Here is a 21,548-nt window from a genome sequence, read left to right on the forward strand (position 1 = left end):
AAAATAGGAAAAATCTCAGCTGATGACAACAATAGAATTCAGGTCCTAAATTAACTCCAGTTTGTTGGGAGGGAGTTAATGCCTCCTATATTTGATGTGAGGGAGTTAATGAGGCTGTTAGATTCTCTATGCTATATAACAGGCAACCATTCGGATGGTTTGCTAAGAGGTTGAGAGTTTTATGAGGTTTTCATTATGTAATCTCCAATTTGATTAATAAATTCCTGATGCCTATGTTTGGTGGACGTAGCCCAGATTGGTTGGGTGAACCACGTTAAAAACTGTGTTCATGTGCTTGATTTATTCTGCTGTGTGTTTATTTTGTTTTCTGTGCCTCTGGATTCCAACATTATTTTACTAGAGTTGTCTTACCTTCTCCACTTGACCCAACGACCCCCAACGACCTGAGAACCTTTACTTTGCTGTTGCAATGAAACATTTTTTTTCCAAACCTCTTACTTTTCTATGCAAACCACACCAAAATCTGGCCTTTTCGATGTTATAGCGAAGACTTGTTTCTTTAAGTGCTTCCAATATGTTCTCCTAGTGAGATTTGTCAAGCTTCCCACTGAGATCTCTACCGTAGATTTCTAATTCAGAAGGAAAACCATTTAACGTTATTACAAACTCATCTACAATATCTTCAAATTCTGGGAGTGGATCGACCTGGTTGAAGGTATTACTACAGAAAAGCTCTTGGGATTGTTGCCAATTAAGGCCGGTCAGGTTATAAATTGATAACTGTTCAACTCTGGAGTCTGTAACCGGCAGAAGTGCCTTTAACTGATGAACATCATCTACATTATCTAAAATTACAAAGGCATAGTAATCATATGAGATAGCTCTATGCCTTGTGTAACGCTCTCTATTTGAACATTCATGTTTGTCAAGTCCTCAAGATGCTTACTCTGTAAGAAATGTAAAGAGCTATCGGCTACAGTTTCACTCACGTCAAATAGAAAGCAGGTTTTATCGAAAGATAAACTCTGCTTGTTGATGAGTTCCTTTGCTAGCGTTGTGTTTCCGACTCTGCTACCTAATTGCGTCTCAGCAAAGCTCCGAACTGCTCCGTGACAGTCATAGTTGGGCGTTTGATTTCATGGAACATCGAATTGCCATACGTTACGACAGTTGCCTCGTGGGGCCGCAGATATGGATCCACAAATACGAAAAAGAATATAATAAAGTGAAAACTAGTGCCCGTTTAGACTCCCTTGCCCATAAGACCCTGACACTGATGACACTATGAGATGGACTGTTAGCCTGCCAACTTATACTTTTAGCTTTTTTAAGAGTAACGTTGCCTTAGCAATTGCAGATGCCAACTATCTCTACTAAGGTCCAACATGTAGAGACTAAATCCCCGGAGTGATTGGAAAGTAGATTCTATTCACAAATTTCGAACCAATATCGATAATTGTTATATCTAACATTTCATGTCTTTTGGCATTATGATTAGGAACTAAGTAAACTATAGATATTTTAGCTATAGAGTTAATTGAATCTTCGAAAATTTGTAATCCCAATTTTTTTAACTATAAAGGTAATTGAATTTACATTCTAAAGTTGTTTTCTCAATATATATTGTTGTATAGCCACTTTGGTACTAGTATGATCTGGGACTTAACTATTGTTGGGTGGGAAGTAAGTTGTTACAAGGAAGAGTTTATCCCCAATGTCAAGGGTTGTTACCTTGTTATTATTCAAAAGGAGAAGAAAATGGCAATGCATGAAGAAGTTGTTCGTAATTTCTTTAAAATAGGAGAGGCGGGACTTATGACTAGTAAAATCTCGTAGGATGACTCATTTTGTGGCCTATGAATGGGTAGCTAAGCTCTAGGACCTTGAAGGAGATCACTCTTGCGTCTTGGTAGAAATCCAACCCTAGCGGCACCTTGTGGCAAAAAAAAAATAGATAGCGAGACATGAAGAGTACCTCATGGAACTTGCATTGGAAAGTTTGGCAGACCTTATGGGCATCCATTGAACAATGGGCTCTATTGGTGATGAGATGGTCTTCCCAAATCTTTTCTCTAAATCGTATATTACTTCGGTGTATCTTTGCACCTTTAAGGACAATTGCTAGTGTATTCTTTATTTGCTTTGTTTTTCTACTTTTCCTTCTTATTTTCGTGCTTCCATTTTTAACAAATAAAATCCTATTTCTACTGAAATAATCTCTTGTGAATAAAGGTCTTTATTCTAAAAAAAGATTCATTTATATTTTTACACTTTTTCTACATGCACCCACCTTACCTTGGAAACCCTTTTCAAAATGGTTCAAACTTTAGTTAATGCATATCGTTTTCAAACATTCCATTAAAATTTGTCTCAACATATCTCAAACATATAAACTTAATTTTATTCCTAGTATGATTTTGATTATTGAGTATGTGTACTTCATATAACTTATTTATATACAAACTCTATAGTTTAAAATTTTATTCCCATAATCCAATTCTTAAATTCAACAATAATCATCATACTAATGTAATGTAATAATCTTTCACAAAGTTGCTCCACATATATTTTAATATAATAATCTTTCACAAAGTTACTCCACCTATATTTTTATATTTAATATAAATTATATTTAATCTATATATATATATCTATATATATATATATATATATATATATATATATATATATATATATATATAACAAGGAAATTCTACATTCTCAGTCCCATTAAGGTTATTGGGATGGCCACATTTGCCTAGATGGGCGGGTCACTTCCATAATCTTTTAATAATCTTATAAATTGGCAAAAAAAGATTTTTAAAAGCTTATTTTGGTGTACTATGAGAAAATTACACAAAATCCTCATATTGTCGTTCTCATGTAGTCCCCATATTGTTATTATTGTGCCCCATAGAATCCCACTATTGTTATTATTGTGCCCTTACATTATTAATGTTATGTTAGCTTTGATTATATTATGACCCCTTAGACTCCTATATATAGAAATGAGGTCTTGTCATTTGTGTAATGTAAAGGAGGTTTCCCCCTCTAAGAGGCTTATTTCTAAGGCGTTGATCTATATTTTCTATATTTTGTGAGCTGGTTTCATAAAATTTGGTATCAGAGCTTTGGATTCTAGGGTTTCACTGCTCCAAATAGGTCATCGTGGAATTCTCACTATAACTTTGTTTCTGTGATGTTTCAGAAGCTAATCAACAAACCCATTTAATACTAAATCTCGTTGAACCTCAGGTCCGAATTTCAGATCTTGTCTTGCTATATGCTTGGAGATATGATCTGAAGACGTTAGGGTTTTTGCAAGCTCGAGAATTTCATCTAAAATAGGTCATCATGGAATGTTGCTATAACTCTTTCGCTATGAAGCTTCAGAAGATAAAAGAAAAAACCCATTTGAGAAGAAATCGGTTTGAACATCGGCTCAAAATTTTAGATCCTTTCTCGTTATATTATCGAAGATATAATCTGAGGAAGTTAGGGTTTTTGCAGACCCCCAATTTACATTCCAAACAGGGCACCTTGGGAAAATCGTCATAACTTTTGCTCTGAGAATCAGATTGAATTTTTGTAAGAAGTTACAAAACGAGGATGGATATTAGTTTGTTTGGGTGTCGTTTTCATAACTTAAGGTTGAAATAGTGACCTGCGGCACGTCGTACAATTTTACTCTACTGAACTTGTCTATAATTAGGTCATTGCGGGGGATTGGGAACAAATCTTTATCAGGAATCCAATTACGATTAGACTTACGGAGTTAGAAAGAGGACTCAGAGGGCTATTACAGACCGAAATTTCAGAACTTAAGGATCTGAAACTACAGAGTTACATTCGTTTCAAGATCGAGCTCCTAAAACCAAGAAAAAGCGAGATGAGGAAGTTTGATGGCAAGGATCCAGTAAATTGGATGCTACAGATGAAGAAATATTTTGTTCTGCATGGTGTACCACTATTACAAAAGGTACATATTGGATCTAATTATTTAGAACCGAATCAATTTTTATGGTATAAAAGGCTTTGTTCTCGTAAACCACTTGTCACGTGGTCAATTTTCATGGAGGAAATGTTAGCACATTATGGGGATACAAAGAGAAACACCTTCTTTAGCCAATTGATAAATATCAAACAAAAAGGTTCAATGGTAGAGCACATTGAGGACTTCCAAAAATTGAATATAAGGGTCAATGATATTCCATAGAAGAAAATGGTTGATGTCTTCATAGGGACTTTAAAGGATAAAATTCAACACGAGGTTTGTCTTTGGGAACCTGATTCATTGGAGAAGGCATTTAGGTTGGCAAGAAAAATTGAAAGCTAAATTATGGAAACAAGGAATCCCACCACTCACAACTAGAAGTAGATGAGAGGGGAGCAAAGAATACCAACCTCAGTCTTGCGCTTGTTCCCTTGCTTGTTCCTTCTCCCTTCTGACAGATCTTTGCCGCTTCTTCCTTGCTTACCCAGCTTCAGAGAGCACCTGTAAAGTCAAAGCAGCATAACACTATCGAAGAACATGGATCTACAATCATAAACAATATAGGACCAGATATATATTGACCACACAAATGCATATATCATCAAACATACAAGAATGTGGAGGAAAACTTGAATAGTTTTATTGATAGAAAGAAAAGAAAAGAGGATTACAACCCATTGATCTGACCCAACGTCATCCTCCCAGCATGAAAGCCCTTCTTCACCTCATGAAAAGCTTAGATCACCCAACACTATGATGTTCCACCAAGAAACCAACAACACTTCCTTACAAAATACAAGATTCCAGCCTCTGGATCTCTGGGATGAGGGATCCATATATAGATGTTTGCAGGGGTGTGAGTCAGCTTCTGGGATTTTGATTAGTGTCTTCTCTCTGATAGTTCTTGGTTCCACTTGGAGATTTGTGATCTCTTATTCATCCCTGGGCAAATTTAGAGAGGCAAGTGTCACTGGAGAAGTTTCTGGAAGATTCCATGATCATCCACCTTGCAAACTGTCTCTGCCATTTGTCTACTCTTGCTCATCGCACCCTACAGAAGGGATTTCCAGTATGCATCGCACCCTTTACACTGAGCAGGTGAGATGCATCGCACCCTTAGCACTGAGCTTCCTGTATGGTCCAGTTTTGACTAGTTCTGAGCAGTTTTTCATGGAGAACTTATGGGAGATGATGTAATCAGCTGACCTTGTTCCTTTAGGGTGTGAAACAACACTTTTAGGGACTTGGAAGCCCTTGGTTTATGGACATTTATGATTGGGGTTGCAGTGCCCAAAAATGTCTATAACATACCCTCTCCACACTTGACAAGCATCTTCCTACTCTTCCACTACGAAAACCCATACTGATACTCATCATCATTCTACAAAAGAAACTGGTAAATCACCTTTTCTAAAGCTTGATGTTAAATTTGAGTTTCCTATGTACAATGGTGAAGTGAATGCAGAGAAGCTAGATCATTGGATTCGTTTGTTGGAGGTGTACTGTAGAATCCAGAACCTTCAAGAGGATGACATCAAAATTCGATTAGATTCATTGAGAATGGAGGGTGCAACACTCATTTGGTGGGAAGAAAGGACTCAAGACGAGATCAAAAAACATGGTAGTATCTCTATTACTTGGTTTGATTTCATTGTTGTTATAAAATGAAAATTATACCCTTTAGCCCATATGCAAAAATCTATCATGAATTGGAAAAATTTCAGACAATTAAAAGGTCATAATGTGTAAGAGTATACTTAAGAGTTTAGGAGAAGAGCTCTTATGCTAGAAGTATACTTACAGTCACAAGATACCTTGTTGAAATTGATAGGAGGGTTGCATAGCTACCTTGGACATACCTTTCTTATATTTAGTCCTAGGAATCTTGATGAGGTCTGTGTTCAAGCCATGCACCTTGAAGCAAGAGGGAAAATGTATAGGAAGAAGGTAAGAAGAAGCCATTCAAAGTGGTGAAAAAGGGAAGAAATTTAAAGGAAAGGAGAAGAAAAATTCTTCTGTTAAGAAAGAAGTGGAGAAACTTGTGTGCAAGAATTGTTCCAAGGAGGGTCATGATGAAGCACATTACTGGAAGCTTCATCCTAAATTAAGATCGAAGAAATTTAACAATTAAGGGAAACAAAAGACAAATGTTGCTACACAAAAAGGCTTGGGTTCTGACTTAGGTGATGAAACGAAGATTTCAGCCACAGTCGCTAAAGAGAAAGCCGTGGAAAAGACAAACAAAGAGGAATTCGTGGCAAGAACCAGCGCAACAAATAACTTAAATAACGTTTCAAATGACGAAAAAATAATAGAGTTGTCCCATATCTGAATTATTTCCAAACACACCAAAATTGATATGATGTTTGACAGGGGATCCCAAGAAAATTTAATTTATATAGACTTTGTCCAAAAGTTGAATCTGGAAACCTTGCCTCATAATTAACCGTATCCATTGGGTTAGATAACCAAGGATGCAAATCTTTAGGTCACAAGGAAATGCGTTTTCAGGTTTGCAATTACTGCTAATTTCATTGATGAAGTTGAATTAGATGTAGTGTCGCTAGATATTTCTGGAATTGTGTTGGGAAGCCCGTATTTGTATTACAAGAAAGTCATTTTCCATAGATTTGACAAAAAATATCATTTTTTCAAAGATGGTGTTGTAGCATCCATCGTTATTTTAATTTTATTTTCACTTTTATCGAAAAAAAATCAAATATTATGTTATAACGGAAATAAAGGAGAATGCGGAAATTTGAAAGAAATGATTTGTTTTATGACTATTGATGGCTTTTCAATGTGAGGAACTCGGGAGAATATCTGAGTTGTGTGATCGAAAGAAAATATATCCAACGACAGTCACGTGGATAACAAGAATGAGGATTAATTTTAAATCGGACACGAGAAGTTATAAAATCAGGTTAACACCTCAGCTGATCAGGGTCGTCTGCTTGAAGAAGGAAGATCCGACGGCGTTCATGCAATTAACATGAATGATGTCTAATTTGGAAATTAGACATGATGGCTTATAGAACATGATTTAATCCATTGAAGTCTAGATTAATCACAGTCTCTCATCAAGAAGCGACGAGATCTGACGGATATCGCGTCGAAAAGTGCACAAAATTTATTATAAATTTAGGACTCGAGAAATCTTTAAATTACAATTTTATTTCCATATCGGGTCCATGGGGAAGGCAAAGGTCTATGGGAAAAGTTGGGTGCGATAAGATTATGAACCAAAGTCTAAATTCTTTTCAGTTCCGTCCTAAGCCATATTCCGTGTAAATCAACCAACTCCGTTGTTTTAGAAAAATGACTAGAATTAGAGGTGGATAACCGAAACTTTAAAGGAATGGTGATTGGTCGGGTTTCCTTGTGTTTCCGCCAATCAAAACATTTTCAATACATACGTGGACCCATAACCCATGGCCATGCACTGAATCTTGTAAAAGATGTAGTTTCACTGTGTTAAAACAAGTTTAACTATTATCAGAATATCTATAGAGAGACTTCATCAGCAGTCAAGACATAGACCCAAACAACGAGTAACTATCATCGGTTTTCTAATTTTTATTACTTCTTGTTATTTTGTTTTCTTGAGAATGAGGTGTCTTTTACCCTCTAATGTAATATTCTGTAATGACTTTTACTTTAGACAGTTAGGAGATAGTTAAGCAGCTTGATAGTTTTGGTGATTACCATCTGTCTCATAATGTATAAAAAGAGAAAAATTTACAGAGAAAGGGTTTGAATTTGGAAGAACATGGAGACTAAGCCACTGTATTCCTGATTAAATTGTTGATTAATGAAAGAATCAGAAGTTTTCCACACATTGTTGGGTATGATTTTGTAACTCCTCTGTTATGTGTCATCATAAGTCTTCTTTCCTTTAAGTATGGTAATGAAGTTGCAGGTATTTGTTTGCTTATGTGGATGAAGTTAAATTTCCTTAAAAGAGCACTCCTATACTTGAATTTCCTACCTCTACAATTCTTTTAAGCTACAAATAGTAGTTTCTGTGTAAAATAGAATATTGTCTTTAACTCCGCCAAGTGTCACACATAATAGTTTTTGTCTAAAACAACATATTGTCTTTGACTTCTCCAAGCATTATTGATTCAACATTTATATTCAACAATCAAATGCCATTCTGATACTTTCATATCACCTAAGTATTGAGGGTTTAAAACTAGGTCTTTCAGGTCCTTCATTTGAGAAAACAACATACAATCAAGTGACATAAATAATAAACATTAATGTCTTAAGCACAATTTCTACATAGACAAGAAATTGGTTTCTTAAGGGACAACATTAATTGGCATCATTGCTGGCGAGAAAAGACAAGAACACTTTTCCCTAGGTTTTTAATATTTTCCTCTGGTTGTTTAGTGAGGAGGAAATATTTGGCTGTATTGAACAAAAATAATAAGTCTGGCTCCAAAGAGGCCCCATACAAGGTCAGATACCTTACAGCAGAAAGTTCAAGCCCTTTCAAACCTTGAGAGTCTAGTTTCCAAGAGCGTTGGAAGGCCAAAAACTCCACTTACACCAAGTCCTACACTATCTGCATTCGGCAACAATTCAAGTCATTTTTCATCCAAACATTCATCTTTTATTGACCAAGAGTCACCTTTTACATCTACTTCATTTCAAGAACTCAACTATCAAGAACAGTCTTTAGAGTCTATTTCTTTCTCAGTGTCTCCTATAGTTATTCAACCTGAACCTATAACTATCTTGCCACCTTCTCATACTCCATTTACTCCTCAGTCAGGTTCTACAACTGCTAGCGCTCAAGGTTTAGTAATTTCAGGAGCAAACATAGCAGCACCTGCATTCTTGATGAATAGTTATGCATGTACCTATTTAGTTGCCACAAAAATTGAATCAAATTCCTCAAGAATACTTGAATATTCTTCCACGTTTCACATGGGAGGATGAACAAACATCAAAGAATCATATAGCAGTATTTTTTAATTTTGCAGAGAATCTAAATGTTGAGCATCTGGATGTTGTTTTAAGACTTTTTGTGAAATCCCTAGATGGAGAAGCAAGAAAATGGTTTAAAGGACTTCCTAATAACTCTATTCCTACATGGGAAGAGATGGAGCACCTGTTCACCAGATATGGTGAGAAAAAAGAGACCATTGGTATTCACTCATAGAGTTTAATGTTATTAAGAAGAAATCTGATGAAAGTGTTGTCGAATTCTTTAGAAGGTTTAATAAATTATACAATAGTCTTCAAATGGAGATTAAGCCCCCTCCTACTGGTGCAAAAATAACTTTTGCAGGGGCTTTTGAGTCAAATTTTGGATTCACATTGAGGGAGAGAAGATCTGCAACCCTTGATCAGATCTAAACTGATGCCTTAGAGATAGAAGAAAATCTGGTGGCTACAGGTAAAGCACCTGAGACATAGCCTATCCAAGATAAGGGAAAGCTAAAGTGGAATCCTATCAAAGTCAAACATTAGAGGATGTGAGTAATGTAATTAAAACTTTGTCAAATAAATTGATTAAATTAGAGTTGGAGAGTAAGAATTCTCAGAGGCAAGCACAACAGAACAAAAACTTTAATTCTCAATATAGAAGAAAACCTTTGCAAATCTTGCAGAAGGAGAGAAAAGATCAAGATCAGATTCAAGCACCATTGTATTTAGAGGAAGATCCTGATGAAGTACCAGAGCATTCCAGGGACCATGACGATTAGATTCCACATTATATGCAGTAGATGAAGATGAACTACGTGTTGAGGAAGAAGAATATGAATATACTGAAATAGATGCTATTTATGATGAGAATCAAATTGATGAATATTGGAAGAAGTTTTCTGATTTTATGCAGGTAGAATTACATAAGAAATATGACTTGAGATCAAGGAAGATATCTAGAAGTCAAGAAGATGAAGGTGAGGAGCAAGTTCCAGCTCCCTTACAAAAGGTGAGTCCACAGGAACCACAACCTGCAAAACAATTGAATAAAGGAAAGCAACAGAAAAATGCAAATAGCAAGACACAAATACTTCATGGTGAGTCTTCTCAAGATAGAAGTGAAAAAAATCCTTTAGAAAAACGTGTTTCCATTCCACAAGAGATTTCAGTCATGAAGAAAATTGAAGATAAAAATGAAAGGAATACTAAACAGGTTCATGTGTTTAGTCTTACTAAAGAATTAGAAAAAAATTAGAATTTAAGTGCCCCTCATAGAGTTGGTTAAAACACCAGTTTATCAAAGAAAGATTATTGAGTTTATCAATCTAAAAGAGAATGTAAATATAAATGATATTGTTAATCTGCAAGAAATTAAACCAGTAGTGGTTTTTGGTCCACATGTGGATGAGGTAGATTCTTCAACACCTCCTTTCTACATTTATTTATTGATTCATGATTTCCTCTTGCACAATTGTATGTTTGATTTAGGAGCTTCACATAACCTTATGCCATTATCAGTGATGAAACAACTAAAGCTACAAGTTACTAAACCTTATAGAGATTTGTATTCTCTCGATTCAAATAAAGCCAAATGTCTAGGGGTCATTAAAGATATGGTGGTGTCACTAGCCCAGGTCCTAGCTAGAAGCTTGGTAATTGATGTAGTGGTAGCATATATCCCTGCTAGGTTTCAAATGTTGCTATCTAGGTCATGGGGGGCTAAACTGCGTGGTGTTTTGAAGCTAGATTTTACTTATGATGTCATACCAATTTTTGGTGGAGAAGAAAGGAGGTTGTACAAAGAGACAAGATTTGTAAAGACAATCAAAAGTAACAAAGCAAGTAATTCACTTGTATATAGCCAAGAGAAAGATGACTTTTCTTGCTTCGTGATGCATGACAATGCAGAGTTGGCTGAAGATAACCAAAGGCTGCTTACTTCAGCCAATGTAAATACATATCTGCAAATAGAAGGTGTGTGGAAGTGCTTCTTTGATGGAGCCTATTATAAAGAAGGAACAAGTGCTCGTTTCATTCTAATTGCACCTGGAGGTAATATGTTACCTTTTACTTTTAAATTGGAGTTTGAAGCAACAAAAACTGTGGCAGGATATGAATCCTTGATCATTGCTCTGCAAACAAAAAAACAAATGGGAGTTCAGTCAGTTTCTGTTTTTGGAGATTTAGAGCTGATTATAAAACAACTAAAGAACCACTATTAGACAAAACAACCTAGGCTTAGGGCATACAAAAATGAAGTGTGGGATTTGGTTGAGAACTACTTTGAAGATTTCAACATTCATTTCATTCCAAGAGATGGAAACAGATTAGCAGACTCTTTGGATGCAGTTGCTAGTACTTTTAGGCCTCCTATTAATCCAAAGCTAAGATATGAGGTTGAAATGAGGCATAGGCCTTATGTTCCTGATAATATAAATCACTGGCAGATTTTTGAAGATGATCAGTAGATTAAGGAATTCTTGACTATGATTGAAGATTTCCAAGGCACAGAGATTGATCAAGATGAAGATGAACCAATAGAAGGTGCAGAAGTAAGTGGTTTGAAAAAATCTATAGCTGATCAAGATTATTCAATTGAAAGATAATACTCTGACAAGGGGACTTGTCCCTCTTGAAAGGAGTTTTAACTCCAATGATGTAGCTATTAGTTTAGAGAAAATTCCACAGAATGAGCAAATTCAAGGTCACAATATTGGAACCTAGAAGGAGCCCAAGTTAGTCAAATTATTTAATGGAGTTCCACTTAATTATAAGGAGAGATATCTTAAGCTTTTCAAGGACTATGTTGATGTTTTTTCTTGGTCCTATGAGGATCTTAAAACATATGATGTAAGTATTATTTAGCACAAGATTCCCTTGAAAGAGGGGATTAAACCATTTAAGCAGAAACTTAGACAGATAAATCCTCTACTTTTACCATTGATTGAGAAAGAAGTCAAAAAGCTTCTTGATGCCAAAATAATAGTTCCACTCAGGTACTCTGACTAGGTGGACAATTTAGTGCCTGTAAGGAAGAAGAATGGATAGATAAGGCTATGTGTGGACTTTAGAAATCTCAATAGGGCATCCTTGAAAGATAACTATTTGTTACCTAAAATGGATCATGTACTGCAAAAGGTAACAGGATCATTCAGGATGTCAATGATGGATGGGTTTTCTGGGTATAACCAGGTGGCTGTCGATAAAGAATATTACAAGAAGTCTGCATTCACAACTCCTTGTGGAACCTTTATGTATGCTAGAATGCCTTTTGGGTTGATGAATGCAGGTGCTACATTTCAGAGGGTTATGGACATTGCTTTTGTGGGTCATAAGTTTGTAGTGATATACTTGGATGACATCAATGTTTTCTCTAAGTCTGATAAGGAGCATATAGACCATCTTAAAAAGACTTTTGAGAAATGTAGAAGATTTGGGCTTTCCTTGAATCCTAAGAAGTCTATTTTTGCTCTGGAGGAGGGCAAACTGTTGGGGCACATTGTCACTAGAGATGGAGTGAAGATAGATCCAACAAGAGTGCAAGCTGTGCAGAAAATACCCCTGCCCAAGAGTAAGAAGGACATTCAGACATTTCTGGGAAAAATAAACTTCTTAAGGAGGTTTGTGTCCAATTATGTTGAAATTGTAAAACAAATTACTAATATGTTGAAGAAGGAAAATATTAGTGCATTGGACCAAGGAAGCCAGAGATTCATTCTCCAAGATTAAATAAGAATTACAAGCAATTCTATTTTTAATTAGCCCTAATTATCAAAAACCTTTTCAAGTTTTTTCATTTGAATCACGTAATTCGATAGCTGCTATTTTGTTACAGAAGAATGATGAAGAAAACGAGCAGCTAGTTTCTTTCTTTAGAAAGATTCTTAGAGATGTTGAACTAAAGTATAATATTATTGAAGAACAGGTATATGCTTTGGTAAAAGCTCTAAAGGCCTTCAGGACTTATGTACTACAATCACAAATCATTTCTTATGTGCCAAATGATGCAGTAGAGGATTTCTTAGTCTAGAGTGATGTGGAAGGAAAAAGAGGAACATGGATAGCCAACATCCAAGAGTGTGACTTGGACATGAAGCCTACAAAGCTAGTGAAAGGGAAAGGATTGGCAAAGATGTTGATAGAGTCAAACTTTCAAGCATTGGGAATCAACTTTTTGACACCTGTGAATGAAGAAATAATTGAAGAAGGTGAAGAAAAATCAAATCCAGGTATGAAGATCAGGTATAAGTTTTTATGTTCAGAATGGTACAAGCGCATAGTCCATTATTTATGTTTTCTCTCTTGTCGTCAATCTTTGGATAGAACAAAGTATAGAGCATTAAAGATCAAAGCACAACCATATGTGATTTTCGAGGGCAAATTGTATTGGAAGGATCCTATAGGAATTTTTTTATTATGTTTAACAGAGGATGAATTTACAGAGACCATTAAAGATTATCATGAGAAGTTATGTGGAGGACATTATAGTTGGAAGGCTACTACACATAAAATACTCCAGCCATGGTTCTATTGGCCTACTCTACTTGGTGATATGTATAATTTTGTTAGATGTTGTCATAAGTGTCAGCTTTTTGCTGAGAAGAAGAGGTTAGCTCCTGTTGAGTCTTGAAAATGTCATTCATTTCCATTACACTTTCACTATTATGTCCATTATATCACCTCCATTTCACCTCCATTTCACTACTATGTCACCACATTCATCTCACTTTCATTATCATTGAGCCACCTTTATGTTTTTCCAATCTTTATTATTTCTAAGCCTTTTAAGTGAATTTGTGGTTAAACATTAGAAAATAATGTGCATATGCTTATACCTAACAAATGGGTTGAGATTGTTGACATGTGTAGGTTGAAAGGAGGCTTCTAGAAGACCCTTATGTGGCACTCTAAGGCCAAATTCGAATTTGGTTGGAAAGAATCATGGGATCATGAGGATATGTGTCACATCTCCTAATTGTATTGTAACTCTAAAAAGACATGTGTCTTATCAGTTCCTATTTTGATTAGGACTCTAGAGGTAGAGGGAGAGATTCATGGATTCTCATTAATGAGATGGCTCTCATCTTTTTGTATAAATAGGAGATCTCTCTCCTTCATTTGTTAGTCTTTTAGTCCCTAGTTCTTAAGTTTTTAGTTCTTCCTTGATGGCTTTTGGAAGCTTTGAAGAACTTTGTTGTACTTTGTACTTTTGAAGAAATTGAATAAAGCTTTGATGTTCTCAACATGGAAGGAGATGTGAAGTAGATGTCATGCATCATATTCGGATGTAAGGTAGAGTAGATTTCATTTTGTAAATATTGCTTTGTAGAATGTAAGGTAGATTAGATTTTTCATTCATGCAATTTTAATTCATGCAAGTGTGTTCAATTTTGCTTTGATTTCATGACTAGTGGCATGTGTGATCATCTTGTCTATGTTGCTGACCTTTATTTTTCTACAGTTTGATTTTCATTAGTATCATTTCTTTAACTTGCACTTTACTTTCTGCTCTTAGATATCAAGTTGTTCATCTATTGATGGTTCTTTTTCCATAATCAAATAACTTTATTGGAGCCAAAATATCACTTAGTACAGCTTGGTTTAGTCTGCTTTAAGACTCACATTGCTGACTTGTTCATAACTGTTCTCACATGATAAATCTAGCTGAAAGGCAAAAAGGTTAAGAAAAGGTTAAAGTAGTGTGATTTGTCTCCTTTATGTAGTGACACTTAGATTTCACATTTCATTTTCATTTTAAATCAGCAGCAGAGATACTGGGCCGATGTCATTAGTCCTTTATTTGATGTCTTTATTTTCCTTTAAGCATTTGATTTCATAGGTGGTAGAGGGCCCCTGCCTTGTATAGTTGTCATTTTATTTTTGCATTTTATTTCACCATGTATATTAGCTGTACATAAATTGATTTCAAGTTGATTGTAGATTAGTGATGCACATAGCCTTTTAATGAACTAATGACATGATAGAATCATCTTGTCCTTTTGCTGAAGCAGCAAGGATACTGGGTCTCATAGTCATTCTCTCATTATTTGATTATTGCATTTTATTTCGATTGAACTAGTGGTATATTTACACTTTTGTTTAAATACTAACTCCATCAATAACATGTTTTAAGTTGCATTAAACACTTTAGAAAAGCAACAAGAACAAAACCCCAAAAACAACATAAACTATAAAACGACGAAGTAAGAGAAAGGTTAACTAAGCACATATGGTGCACCACACTTCATCAATTTACGATACCCGGATTGATAATTTATGTAGAGCAATTTAAGACGTTAAATTGACTAGACATTTTGGCGCGTTGCCGGGGAAGTGTAATTAGGAGACCTTATTTCTTACATCTGAAAAAAAAATTAACAATTCTTGAGTATGCTCTCCTCCTGCACTTTGTGTGATCTAGAGGATCAGAAAAAAGGATTGTTAAGTAAAAAAAGAAAAATAATAATTCTTGAGTATGCTCTCCTCCTGCACTCTGTGTGATCTGGAGGATCAGAAAAAGAATTGTTAAGAAAAATAGGAGACAATAGGAGACTTTAATAGGTTTACACACAATTTTTCTCGTTTCAAAACACTAAGCACTTTCTTCACATGACATACATGCTCATCCAATCTCCTACTATACAGAAGAATATTGTCTAGATATAAAAACACAAAATTATCAAGAAAAGGTCTAAACAGATCATTCATTACCATCATAAATGTGGTCGGAGCATTGCACAGTCTGAATGGCATCACCATCCATTCGAGCAACCCATGTTTGGTTTTGAAATAAGTCTTCCAAATGTCTTTCTCCATAATTATAACCTGGTGATATCCACTATGCAAATCCAGTTTTGTAAAATAAACAACATTTTTCAACTGATCTAGTAATTCATCATTACGAGGGAGAGGGTATCGATTCTTCACCGTAATTTTGTTTAGCTCCTTGTAGTCTACGCACATTATCCATGTGCCATCTTTCTTTGGCACCAACACGATCGATGAGACGCATGGAGAAGAACTCGGTCTGATGACCCCTTGATTTAGCAATTCTTGCACTTGTTTCTTGATCTCCTCCATCTCGATAGAAGCCATCTTGTACATGTCAATATTCGGTAAAGGAGCATCCTGTTGTAAATGGATCTCATGTTGGATTTCCCATTTTGAGGGCAATCCTCTTGGTTCCTAAAATAATCCATCATATATAGAAACAATTTCAAACAATTCTTTCTTATGATCATGATTACAACCCTTGAAAGCGTCATCCATCTCAGCCTCTTTCGCTCTCACTATCATGAGAATGCACCCTTTGCTTGAATTAACCAGTCGTTTAATCTATCCTATGCTTACAAGGCTAGCAATAACTTTTGTATGATCAGCTATGACTATATATTCTACCCCATCCTTTGTGAGGTGGTATTTATTCTCACACTGAAAGAAAAACCATTTTTTTGTCATCTAAATACAGACTTCCTAAGATGATTCCATAGATGTCCAAAGGAAAAACCATCTAACTTGACCTAATCAAATAATTTGGAATAAATAACAAATATGGCCCTACACTACTTGGCACTCATTAGCAGAATTAGTACCTTTTGCGCACACAGCTGTGATCAATGTCTCATCGCCGGAATCTGAACCAAGGTCCTGCGCTATTGCCATTGTATTCTGCTTCCCCTTTATGCTAAATCTCTTTAGTCTCAACTCCAGATGCAGCTTCCAACGGTGGTCCTCATCATGACCATCTTTCTTGAAATGAGTGAAAAACGGTGTTGCTCTGTCCCCTTTCTTGGTTGCGACATTATTCTTATCCTTCCCCTTGCCTTTCTTTTGGAATTTTCCATGTTGAGGTTTGGATGGTGTTTTATTGGCTTGATAATATTTGTCATTATTTCCTCAGATTTCAAGATGAATAGCCTTTATGCTAGCCACATCAATTGTAGCAGGCTCAAACAGTAACCGTGAGTGTCTTATGTAACTATCTAGTGCACCAACATACTTAGTTACAATCTTGGGTGAATATAATGAGATTCCCATATTTAATGCTTGTTTCCAAAATTATTCAGTGAAGCTTTGCACATTTTGGCCTTTACCTTGCCTTAGATATTTCCATTCCATAAGTGCCTTTTGTTTATAACCCAAGTGGTAAAACTGGTCTTTCAATGCAGAAATAAAACTAGACCAAGAGGAAAGAAGGTTACCCGAATTTTTTTTTCCCTTTTGCAACTTTCTCTCCCACGAAACGAAGCAATGCCACTCAACCGAAGAAATGCTAACTGGACCTTTGCCTCATCTTCTTCGTTCTGTTTGATTTGTCAGTAAACATTTATTTGTCTTATCCAATTATTAAGTTTTTTCGCACTACACTCTCCATTGTACATGGGCAAGTCAAACTTTACATATAGCTTGAAGAATGATTTCTTAGATGTATGTTTGGAATCACAATTAGAGTGATGAGAATTATCACTTGAAGAAGGAGAGGGAGGAGGCTCTTCTCCACCACCTTCATGATTTTCTAATATATTATCATCAGTACCTTCCTTCGTATGACCAAGAGCCTTCTCGTACTCTGAAAACAACTTGTCCACTTTCTCTGCCATATTGTAGAATACCTTACGGAAATTTTGTTCTTGTTCCCAATAAGCTTCTTCATTGACCATGTTTATTCTTCATTTTGCAGGTCCTGCTCCAGGATCAAAGGACTTAAGCATTCCTTCTCCTTTTTGTAGCTTGTTTCGGGTTAGAATATACTCATGCAATTCACATCAACAAAGACTTGCTCTGATACCAAACTTGATCCAAGATATTTTTCTTATAGATGCATCAAAATTACATGAAACAGAGCTTATAAACCATGGAACTTAAAATTACATAAAACAATGTGAAAATAACATGATAAGAAAGAAACCACAACACAAAGATTTGATTACGGAGTTTGTCCAATTTGGACTACGTCTTTGGGTCCTGCTCAATAGTGGGTATGCCTTCATTCATCAAGTTGCATAAAAAGAGATAAAATTACAAGCAACATTCTTTACAATGCTTATACCTCCAAGATGGAATATGGACGAAGAATGGAGAGCCCAGCTTAAAAAAAAGGCAGTACCACAGAAATCCTGGAAAAACAATCATGCAAAAATGCCTATCCAAACACGCAATTTGGATAATCGAGCCTTCTGCAGCTTCTTGGAACCTCCCTGCTGCTCAAGGCGAGGTCTTGGCCTGCTTCCAGGTCAGGGTTTACTGCGTGCAATGCTTTTGAAATATTTTGCTGATCCCCTCTACCTTATTCCGACCCAAATGACCTTTTGTATAAGAATGGCGACAAATCCCTCAATACTCGGGCAGTTTCCAACCATAGACCAAGTTAAGTAGGCAGGCTTGATTCCCAATAAAAGTTCTCAAGCCTAAATAAGACATGGAAACAACCTTACAAATATGGAAAAACTCCTTTAAACTATGTGTTTAACTCGGTGGCATGACTATTGGCATTCCCTACAATCGGTGGTCAAACCCAAGCCCAAACAACAGGCACTCTGTGATACGGCGGATCCGCTAGGAGTATTAAACATGACATATAAAATATCACATCCGGGAACCCTATCGCAAATCACAATCGGAGGATGAACCCAAAACCCATACATCAGGTGCAATGCAGACCAACTGGGATTATTAAACATAATGCATAGAGTATTAGGTCTGGAAGCCCCCCATCCCAAATCGAAATCGGTGGAGCTTGGGTGATACCCCATTCGACTACTCCTCCTGCGATCTGCGATTGTGATTTTATCGCATCACATCTGGCTCTGCCGAGGGCCGATTCTTAACACTTTACCTTTTTATGATTGCGATATGCGATTATCGCATCACAACTTGCCTAGGGCCTATTTTCCTTAAGTTGTTTCTTCTCCTTGCTACGATATATGATATGCAGGACCAATGGTATCCTACCACTTGGCACTTGTTTTCCACGTCACTCCTCCTACCACCTGGACAAGTCAAACATAAACTTTGGCTTGCTCTAATTTCTTCATATGAACTCAGTTTTGAGTGTCATTCACACCATTGGAATTAGGATGATGAGAAATTTGGTCTGATGCTAATTTTATCTAGATCCTACCACTTTGAGTTTCAAGCCTTTTATCATGCCACTAGTACTTTCTGAAGATCCACCTAAATCATGACCTAATCACAAGCATGATAGAATAGAGGACTCCACAAAAATATATCTACTTAGATTTGCTTCCAATAACAAGAAGCCATCTAATCTACAAGAAACCTGGTGCCTCCCGCTTCAATTAGTCCATGTAAAAACCCCATTAATAGCTTCCATGTCGACCATCTTTGTTGAGGCAAATTACTTACCTATCATTTAATTGTCAACCCGGGGGTTTCGTAAAACTTGCAAATCATACATGCACTGTATATGCTAGAAATTATCTTTCAATTTAGATCAATCTAACTATGAAACCAAATAATGATAAACCAAATTCACCTATTCTAATTCAACAATCAATTCAAAAGGAGTTATATTACAATTATAGTACAATGCACGGAATTGAAATCTTAATACTTCACACTTGCAAGAATTGAAATTACATGAAATGAAATCTACTCTAAGGGATCATGTGTGCATTATCAAATCAGGATCTGATGAAATGAATAATCAAAACCACATGACATGAAATGAAAGCAAAAACAATCATTCTTAAGCTTTCACAGAGAAAAATATATGAAAGCAAATAAAAACAATTGCTCCTAACCTCTAGATATGAAAGCAAATAAAAACAATCACTCTTAACCTCTAGATAGGAAAGCAAATAAAAACAATCACTCTTAACCTCTCACACAGGAAAAGATATGAAGGAAATAAATCTTAATCTATGAAAGAAATAAATCTTAATCTATGAAAAACAATAAATCTCACACACTGTAGGTGGCCAATCCCAAAGCATAAGAGATGGCAAGTTGACAGGCTCCTAGTGCAAGCATTACCAATCAAGGTGAACATCACTCATGAGCATGGTGCTAAATCTAAATTCCATTCAAAACATAAGTAATCTTAACTTTCCACCTGAGTATCTCCAACTTTACACATGCCTTTGAAAGGAGAAGGCTCTCCTATTTATACAAAAACATAAGAAGCTAACTCATTAATGGAGATCCATTATTCTCTCCCTAGATCTCTATAAAATCTCATAGAGTTACAACTGAAATAGGTAATGATGAGACACATATCCTCTTTGACCTTCATTCAAATCTTCTTCCATATCTTTAAGGGAATTCGAATTTGAGCATTGGAGGCCACATAAGGGTGCCTTGGAAGCTTCCAAATGATCTATACATGTCATGAAACTTAAGCCACTTTTAAGTATTAGCAAGTATATGTCATTTTTCTAAGTTTCAACCATTTGATTGACTTATAATATTAGAAATCATCAAATTTTGGAAAACACAAATGGAGCCCATATAATTATGAAAATGGAAGCTAATGAAAGATTATATGGCTATGGAATTGCGACATGTGAGTGAAATGGTGGTGATAAAGGTGAAAGTGGGTGATATTTTGAAGACATTTTGGAGACTCTACAAACTTCATATATGAAGTGATATCCTCAAAGTTTTTTGCTTCTAGGTCTAGCCTCCTTATGCCCCCCTTTGTGTTCTCTAAAGACCTAATCAAATTGAATTCCCTATCGATGATTCACATCTCATCTTGAATGGGTCCTTTAATATCTTGATTTTTTGCCAAAAACATCCCTTTCTTTGCTGGAATATGAGGGCCATATACCATTGTGAGGCTTATAACTTCTTTGGACCCTAGATAATAGAATATTCTAGACAAAATTCTGGGGCATGCTATCTAATCTTGGGAAGAAACTTCCTATGGGTCCCATAGTATCACTATATCCCCTACACTCCCTATCACATCCAATGGCATTTCCTTGCAACCCTTCCAACATATTTCCCCTATCTCCTAAATTCTCTCCCCCAAATTTTTTATTTCCTAAAGAAAGGCTATTGTCTGCTTCTCTTTGGAGATTCTCTCCCTCAAATTTATTTGTTTTCCTTTGCTTCTAACCCTCTAATATTCAATGTGATTATCTTCATTGAGAAATATTTTATGAAGTAGAGAACAACTCTAGTATCGCCACCACCTCGCATGATTTTACCAATTCTTCACCCACCATATGGATTTCCTCCCCTGTATATTTCTTACCTCTCCTTATGAATTCTTTGCTAATCTAGTCATTGCCCCTATCTCTCTTCAAAAACCCTCTTGTTGCTCCACTACACTCCCCTTCACAACATTCTCCTCGGTTTCTCCACTGCATGTACAGATGAAAATATTCCTCGTTTTTCTCAAATGAAAAATTGTCAGAGATTATACCATTCGATTCCTTAATTAGATTTTCCATGACTTATTCCTCCTCGATTACGGTTTCCCCCGGTTCTTCCAACATCGTATCTGTTTCTCTCGTTTTTAGATTTCCTTGTGTGACTTCCTCCTCACTTGAGCTCTACAAGGTCTTTCTTTTTTTGGTGGGCTTGGTTTACATGTGCTCCAATGACGACTCCGTTGTCATAAGATGCTTCGATAATACAATGTCCTCGTCAATATTCTTCAGTATCACATAGGAATTGTCCTCTGCTT

Source organism: Pinus tabuliformis, chromosome 6 (assembly GCF_031772625.1).
Source record: "Pinus tabuliformis cultivar Carrire ecotype Pingquan chromosome 6, CPIR1, whole genome shotgun sequence".
Classification (NCBI taxonomy): Eukaryota; Viridiplantae; Streptophyta; class Pinopsida; order Pinales; family Pinaceae; genus Pinus; species Pinus tabuliformis.